General features: G+C 48.5%; 1 pseudogene; it reads right to left on the bottom strand.

Annotated features, from left to right (window-relative positions):
- Positions 1-349: 349 nt before the first annotated feature.
- LOC121837232 lies at positions 350-1573 on the bottom strand (annotated as a pseudogene).
- Between the last annotated feature and the right edge of the window lie 7469 nt (positions 1574-9042).

The following is a 9042-nucleotide window of genomic DNA, read 5'->3' as shown; positions in this document are numbered from 1 at the left end:
ATAAAGCGCCACTCTATCTGCCTAAAACAAATGTCGCAGGAAATAAGACTCCTTCCAGGTCATTAAGAATGGAAACTGATGATAGCTCAAGCTGTTTACGAAACAAAAAAAAACATCCGGCAGAGACTCCTTTGACTTGGCTAACGCAGATTTTGTAATCCTTAAGAAAAGGTTCTAATGCGTCCGCGATGCCTTCATCCGTAGATAATTTTGTCTCCTGTACTGCCGCAACGTCAACTTTCTCTTTTTCCAAAAGACGCAACAGCTGACACTGCTTCCTTCTAGACCCTAAACCTCTAACGTTTAGCGTTAGAATATGTATTGGAAGGGCGGGAAACATCAGGACATTTTAGGTGCTGTTCTCGGTACCCTTGAGGTTCTCCAGTAGCTTGGAGTACGGCTTGTGCCGCATTCTTGCCGGCTGGAGGTCTTTCTTAGACCTCTTCAAAGGGAGCTCTTCGGAAGAAGAACTTTTGGTCGTGCGGGGAGTTGAAGTTCCTTCTGGTTCATCAGTTGTTCTCGACGTCTCAGAGGCCGGTGTGATGATTGTGGGTTCCGCATCCGCCTCGTCATGCTCATCGTCACACTCTGTAACCGCTTCACCGTTAATCGTTGACTCTGATGATGAGGATGACGTGCAGTCCTCGTCAGGCGGTGGTGGCTCCGAGAGGCCCCCAGGGTCATCCTTACATTCGTTGACGGCGGGTGCTGCCCTTGGGTGTTCCTGTTCCACGACCTTTTCGATCGTTGATGCCGATGGTGTGTGCCCTGAGGCGTCGAGGACCTCCGTGACATCCATAAGCAGCTCACTTTGTTCTTCGGACTCTTGGGTTCTCGGTCCAAGGAGCTTACTTGCGTACGTTGTGACACACGTATCAGTCGTGTGCCCGTACCTTCCACATTTAAAGCAGCGGGGGGTCTTGCACTGGCGGCGTACATGCCCAACTCTGTTACACCTGAGGCATAGCGGCGGACGTCCTGGAACGAGTAGGAGGCACTGGCACCCAAAAATCTTCAGGAGATGTGGCACTCTCTCAATCGTGATGTCGTCGTGAAGTGTGATGTTCACTTCTCTGTTTAACGTGTCCATATGTTCCATGCCGGGGCATCTCCATTTCTCCCGGCCCATGCTTCGCACGGTTCCGTAGGCCTGCAGAGCCTCAGTGACACGTCGGTCTTCAAGATGGTCTGGTAACCAAATGATTTTTATCTTGATGCCACGAGTGTCTGGGTCTATGACCAGACATTTTTGTCCTTTGACGAGAAGTTCTCTTTGTTGGCACAGCTTCGCTTTCGCGAGCGCGTTTGTGCAGGTGACCATCCAAATGTGGCTCATCTGGTATTGACCGGTTGCCTTTACGTCTCGGAGATCTATTACGTCCTTGAGGGCATCACGAAAGTCTGGCGCTGAGTAAGGCCTAGCGCTTATGTCGGCATGAAGGAATACGGAGTTTCAAATGAGGTTGCCGGTTGGAAAACGGGGAAGGATTACCTTGTAGTCGCTTGTAGTGTTGTCGGATGATACGGGGTTAACTCAGCCAGCGGCCGATACGGTGTTTCCACCAGACATCATGTTTCTCGCTGCCGTTCCGAACGGCTTCTTCTTCCTCCCTCCTCACCGGCCACCGATCCCCCTGTGAAGTCTTCATTCGCTTTGTTTGACACACTTCGAGAAAACTTCAAAAGCTGAGGAGGCTGAAGATTAGGCGGCGTGCAGAACTTCGGTCTAAGGCTTAGAACCTTTTCTATTGAAAGTGGAATTCGTATGCACCCAAGGGAGGACAAATTACATATTGGAGCTGGAGCGTTCTTCCTTGTTGGTAACTTCCATTGAGCTTGCTGCCAAAAACACTGGGCTACATCTCCCGACGACTTAATAAAATCAAAGTTGGACAGTCGGTGTATCCGTGCTTGGCTTGGCGGGATATATGGCCCTCTCAACTAGACACTCCAAGCGAATTTGCAAAATCTTACGGTCGGAGTACTACGACAAGCCCGATTCCTCAAGGAATGCCTGTGGACGCTATATGTCGAACAAAAGAGAGCTCCACGGAGACACCGACTGTCCTACTTGGATTTGAACAAGTTGATGGGAGATGTAGCTGAGTGTTTGTGGCAGCAAGTTCGATGTAATTTACCAACAAGAAAGAGGGCTCCACCTCCAACACGTAGTTCTTGCTTCCTTCGGGGCATACGAAGGCCACCTTCATTTGGAAATGTTCCAAGCTTTGGACCGAAGTTCTGCACGCCGCCTCATCTTCAGACTCCTCAGCTTCCAATGTGTTCTCGAGATGTGTCAAACATGAATCACCAATAGACCGATCTCACCAGCTAGTTTGAATACGCCATCGCTGCCAATATGCACCGTGGGAGCTGCAGTCTTTCTGCACGCGCGACAACCCTGCTGGAGGCCTGCGCGAGCAGACCACGAGGCAGCATGAGCTGTCGCGTGAACTGGCGTCTGCCTCCTACGAACTACAGTTATGGCAGCGTCACGCATGCGTGGAACGCTTGGTGAGATCGCTTAAGGCCGGTTCAGACACTTGCGTTTGAGTGCGTTTGACTGCGTTGCGTCGAGTGCGGAAAGCTAGTCACCGGCACATCTATGCTTCGTATGAAGCGTGGAATCCAATCCAAGGAATCATCTTGGCACGCGATATAAGCAGCAGGGATGTCCTGGTTTCTCGCTGCCGCAACGCAGTCAAACGCAGTCAAACGCAACTGTCTGAACCAGGCTTGAGTATCGACGACGCACGACGCTGGCTTTGCGAGCCGAGGAGCACGCGCGAGGAACCTTTTGTAACGTCACGTTTTCCCTTCTCCTTTTACCTCCCTCTGCCGCTGCCGCGAAGGGACGCGGTTTCAACGCAACTTCAAATGCGTCTATTTAGGTAATACGAACATGAAATAGCCTACTTTTTGTGCTATTATCAATGCTTTCAGTCGGATTAAAAAGAATCAAGTGTTTTGAATCAAAATCAAAACCGCTTCAGCTTTTCTTTAAATTAGCTGTCCATTGTCCGGACTGCAGGTTCTGTTTTATAGAATGTCCAGCGCAGCGCGAAGCGCGAGGCGCGTGCTCTTTAATTCCTTTTCCTCTACAAGCAGTACATATATACAACGAGACTACAGTGCTATATAGGAGTCTGTGTCTCACATCTTTCCTTTTCTAACAATTGGAAAAGTCAGGTGGCGTCACGTTTTGGTCGAACAACAGATGCTGACGCCTGACGCCACTCCGCATGCTCTCACGTCTCCTCGTCGGGTGCCTCTACCCCTGTATGAGAAGACAAAAGAGGAGCTTCTACGTATGCAAGAAATCGGCGTCATCAACCCTGAACGGCCATGAAAGCGTCGAACACGTTTACATCCTTCCGCTACTCCGCACCGCACTTCTCGGCAAACCAGCCATCAATCGCTTGGGACTGTTCAGCTCCTTCAACTCTGTTTCGGTGTTGAACGTCGAAAAAGACATCCCTGAGGTCTTCCAAGGTCTTGGCAAGTTGCAACAATCGACACTGACATTGAGAATTTGGTGAAGTCATGTCGGACTTGCCTCCAAACAAAAGGAACACGAAAATGCCACTGAAGGCCACGGAGTTTCCAGGAAGACCATGGCAAAAGGCCGGCATGGACCTTTTTTTTGTTGGAGGGTCGTGGTGGCTGATTGTCCAAATTAGTACTCGAGGTTTCCCGAGTTAGTGAAGCTCACTAGCTTCACTGGCAACGCTGTCGTCCCACACTGCAAGTTCATCTTTGCAAGACACGGCGTACCGGAGGTAGTCATCAGTGACAACGGACCACAGTTTTTCAAAAGACTTGATTCATCGTTTGCAATCCTTGAGAAAGAATATGGGATTAGACACAAAACTTAAAGTACCCACTATCGACAAAGTAACGGTCTGGCCGAGGCTGCTGTAAAAATAATCAAGGGATCTCTGAAAAAGTAGGGAGACCCGTACCGAACCCTTCTTACCTACAGGGCCAGCCCCCTCAAGAGCGGTTACTCACCTGCGGAGTTACTAATGGGTAGAGGAATCAGAACAACTCTTCCAACTTCTTCAAACAGCCTACTTCCTCGTCTCCCAGACAAAGAGAAACTGTGCGCATACGAAGAAGAAAGCAGGAAGAAGCAGAAACTCTGGTTTGATTCCCGCCATGGGGTGCGAAATCTTCCCGACTTGAACATCTGGGTAGTGGACCTCGAGAAGTTCGGCACTGTCCACAGGTCAGCTGAGGAGCCGAGATCATACTGGGTGGACACTGGCGATACGTCCGTTCGCCGCAACAGGACACACTTAGTCCCGATGCCAGAAGCGACCGCCGAGACCACCCAACATCTAAATAGTACACCGAATGTACCCCTGTCCGTTCCTGCATGTACCGACACGAGCCACACACACACGAAAAGTGGAAGATGTGTTGTTCGACCAAAACTTTACGCCACCTGACTTTTCCCTGTTAGAAAAGGGAAGGTTGTAGAGGAGAAAGAATTAAAGAGCACGCGCCTCGCGCTTCGCGTTCCGCTGGAGATTCTATGAAACAGTTTTTACGAGGTAGTCATAAAAAAAAACGCATTTTATTTGCTGACAGTAAGCGCTCCGAAGAAAAATACTGTAGACCTTTTTCTTTGCAAACGCCAGCAGGCTGTGCTCCAGTCTTTGACGCCAGAGCAAACTTCGGTTTCATAAAAATAATGAACAAAGTCCACTTCAACACCGCTGCTTGAAACGTCGATTGAACATTTAGCCGCCAATAGACCTATCTCACCAAACGTTCCGCGCATGCGTGAAGCAGCCATAGCTTTAGTTCAGAGTGAGGTCACTGGATCCTGGGAAAATAGCGCCCTTGTCTTACCTACCTACTAGCCGGACACAAATGGGGGGTTGTGGGGATATTTATACAGCGTATAGTTGGTCAGCCATTAAAGTTGCGACGAGTCACACGCTGTAGATGAGCAATTTAGCCAGTGCAGTAGAACCGCTAGCCTGGGGTCTTTAACGTGCACCACGCAGTAGTGATACACGTCCGCACGCCGGTACGATGCTCACCCAGATCGAAACGGGCAGGGGTGGGGCTCGAACCCAGGATCCCTGGGTTCTGCAGCGCGAGCTTTCGCTCCACGCGCATCGAGCTTGGTGTGCGCTTTGGCCCACTCGGCCACCGATCCCCCCCCCAGCCGGACACAAACGGATACTTACAGGTGACCAAACCTCGCAAGGCGATTGGCTAATCTTTATGGAACCAGTCGCACCAAGATCACTATGGAGCATCATCGTACTGGAAGCGTTTCTCGCCAATATAAGCGCCTTTGGCACAGTGTATGCAATCAACTTATCAATCATGTCAATCTCCACGGATCTCTTACAATTATATTGTTCTTGTAGCGTATTTGAAAACAGTAGATTTCTTTTTCAGTGCCTCCAAGCAGCGATACAGCATGTGGTGGTGGTACGAAGATGTACACTTATTTCACCGGTGTCTGGATAGAGAAATTTTGGTATACAAGAAACGTCTCCATAAAGCTACTCGTCACCAGCGAATTTAGATCGGCTCACCAAGAACGGAGGTGTCAAGGAGAAATTTCTCATTTCACGGACCAAGATGGCGACCATACGGGGAGCTTGGCACTACTTTCCCAAGATCCAGTGACTTGAGTTCAGAGGAGGCAGGCAAGAGTCCACGAGACGGCTCGGACCGTTCTGTGGTCTATACACACGCAGAGCCCCAGCGAGGCTGTCGCACACGCAGAAAGAGTAAACTTCCCTCGATGCATTGCGACAGCGGTGGCGTAGTCAAAATGGCTGGTGAGATCGGTCAATTCTCCAGGTGATTGCCAAAAAAAAAACCAAAGAGCGCGAAATCTATCTGTTAATTATTTTTTTCAATATTCTTGTAACTAACTTGCCTTTTCCAAGACATTAAATCGTACAACCAACGGCCCTTGTTAAATCTCCAACCTTGTTGTCTGTGTAGCATTTATGCTTTCTAGCACTGATGACATAACCAAACTCGACGGGCTTGCAAAGACTGAGCGACCCAAGCTACCAGAAGTCGCTTGGGACTCAAGCAGCGGTTTAAGTAAGGTGTCGCCGTAGTGGATGCCAAAACATTTTGTCGGGAAACGCTCTTTCACACGCTCCTGAGAAAAAAGGAAACAAAGGCGTCGCGACCGGAAACAAAAAGAATGTCGCCGCCCTAAGCAAACGCAGGTGAGGACATCATAATGGCAGCCAGTGTGAATAGTTACAACGAGTTAAGACTAAAGCGTACTATATTCGGATACAAGTAAAGAATCCACCAAATAAATATCACTGCGCACCAACCACGGCATTGAATTACTCCGCGGGCCAACCACGAAATACAGGAGCCATCACGATATAGGTGCGGTGTGGGCCAGTGTTGCGGAGTTGAAACTCCGGAGTTGGAATGATTCCGGAATCATTCCGCACTTTCGCGAAGCGCAACGTGGGAGAGGTGCAGCTCGTCGAAGTGCTTCTTCAGCTTTGTGAATTCTGACCCAATGGGAAAAACTCTGAAATCTTGGCGTACTGCATTGTACAACTCGAGGAGTAGTGACAAAGAAAACTATGTAAAAGTTTATATATATATATATATATATATATATATATATATATATATACCGGGTGATTCAAGGAGACGGCAGGCTCTTTAAATTGACCGGAAAATTCGGTTTCTGAACCTATCGCGCTACGACCTTGTGCAGCGTTGCCCACGTTGCCCACAGATGGTGTTTTTGTTTTTTTGTTTTTTTTTAATTTGCAAAGAGCGAACTTACCTGAGGAAAAAGTAAAGAAAGAAAAAGGCTTAGCTCCCATGGAAACGACACCGGTCTGCGAACAACACGGCGCCGTTTCGCACGGGAGACAAGAGATGGCGCAAGCGCTCGCGACGCCAACTGCCGCCAACGAACGAGCAGACGACGCCGAGAGCCGGCGTATTTAGCAGACAAGCAAGTGCAGTTCCTTGTTGTTACCAATATTGTTTCTGCGACTGTCGCCGCCCGCGGAACGCGCTCCGCTTTTGAGTCGAAAAGATAATCTGCTAAAGACGCTGGCTCTCGGCGCTGTATTACAGTGGCTTAAAGGGGGTAGTGTAACGAACGAAACCGGAGAAGCGGCACAGCGTTGGAAGACGGCCGCACGTGGCGCTGGCGCTTGCAGCACTGTCGTTCCGGCTATTCGCGACTCCAACTAACTATAGGTGGCGCCACTCACTTTCCAAAATGTGTGCCGGCTGTTGAGCCTGTCTAGTGTGCTGGCTTGACTGAGCGACACAGATAATTTCTGGTAATACGAGGGAGCTAGGGTGTTATGGGCGCAGGTCACCTCTTTATCCTGAAAACAAAAACGGTGTTTAGCATAATATTTACGCAAGGATGCGCGTTTTAATTCTGAAGCGAAACCGAAACTGATCTTTATTTTGGATTTAATTTCTGGTAATACGTGGGAGCTAGGGTGTTATGGGCGCAGGTCACCTCTTTACCCCGAAAACAAAAACGGTGTTTAGCATAATATTTACGCAAGGATGCGCGTTTTAATTCTGAAGCGAAACCGAAACTGATCTTTATTTTGGATTTAATTTCTCGGTATAGGTTTTAATTTCGGATTCTTTCATACCTCAACATGTGTCTCACATCGTAATTATTTAGTTAAAGAAGTTGTTGGCCGAAACGTTATTTTGTGCCATACATGTTTCCATCCAGGCTGTTATTTGTAGTTGTTGAAAAAATCAGCGATGATATTTGTGCAAACAAATAGTCAGAGTGCAGGCGAGCTGGTGTAAGTTGAACATGATTGTAAACCTGAGACTGGGGCAGGAAGAGAACACAACAGAAGGAAGTAAAAGAGGAGGCAACGTCTCAAACTCAGCTGCAAAGTTTATTTCAAACACGCTTTATATACCCCGTCTCCAACGCCGTCTCTACAAAAAAAAAAAAAAAAAAACACACATGACAAGAGGACAATGACACTTCGGTAAACCTTCTCTTATCTCTCTTGACCTTGGCTGTGGGACACTCACACAAAGGGACACATTCTAGCATAACCTGGTCTCGAAATAGCAACAAATGATAGTGAGAAAATTGTAAGGGTGCAGGCGAGCTGGTGGAAGTTAACCATAGTTTTGTTTAACCCGAGACTGGTGTATTTCGGAAAAGGGACGAGAAGAAAAGAGGCCACAAGGAGGCGACGTCTCAAACACAGCTAAGGATTTTATTCCATCGTATGCACTTTTGTGCATACGATGGAATAAAATCCTTAGCTGTGTTTGAGACGTCGCCTCCTTGTGGCCTCTTTTCTTCTCGTCCCTTTTCCGAAATACCCCAGTCTCGGGTTAAACAAAACTATGGTCAACAAATGATGTCAGAAAGGCCGGAATGTCATGCTGTCGGTTATCGCGATTTTGACGGTTGGACTCAGAACTATTGGCAAAAAAGGTACAAGAGAACGCTTGTGTCGCTGTCGTCGCGCCGTCCCAACGCCTCGTTGTGGAAGCCTCAGAGGGCTGTCTGTAAAGCGGAAAAGGCAGCAGCCAAGCAACACCGCTGCTTCGACACCGCCATAATCACCAGGGGGGTAAAGGTGGGTGAGGAGGAGTGGCAAATCCCGTGCGCCGACACCCGGGGTCCCGAGTGAACGATCGCAAAAGAGAGCGACAGAACACGAGAGAAAGAAAGCAACGTTGCCATGGTAAACGCGAAGAGTGAAAACTCTCAGCAATATAAAGAGTGATAATTTAACGTTGTAAACTAAATTCTGGGCTATTCTAACGCTTATAAAAAGCAATAAAGTCATTACGCTGCATTAACTTCCTTTCTGTCGAAATCTCGGAAATCTGGTGGTTGCGCAGTTTCGTATTCCTCAACCGCGCCCACCCGCGCCCCACCGGCGAAGCCGGGTATATGGTTTAGTTTAACGTTAACGCGAGGCCGTACATCTGCGCGCTATGCAAAAACAAAGCTTCGAAAGGAACGCGAATATCTTTCCACCGGTAAGTTCGTGGATTGTTGAAGTTCACGAA

Source organism: Ixodes scapularis, unplaced genomic scaffold (genome assembly GCF_016920785.2).
Source record: "Ixodes scapularis isolate PalLabHiFi unplaced genomic scaffold, ASM1692078v2 PGA_scaffold3__209_contigs__length_174095766, whole genome shotgun sequence".
NCBI lineage: Eukaryota > Metazoa > Arthropoda > Arachnida > Ixodida > Ixodidae > Ixodes > Ixodes scapularis.
This window is presented reverse-complemented; position numbering and strand designations above follow the sequence as displayed.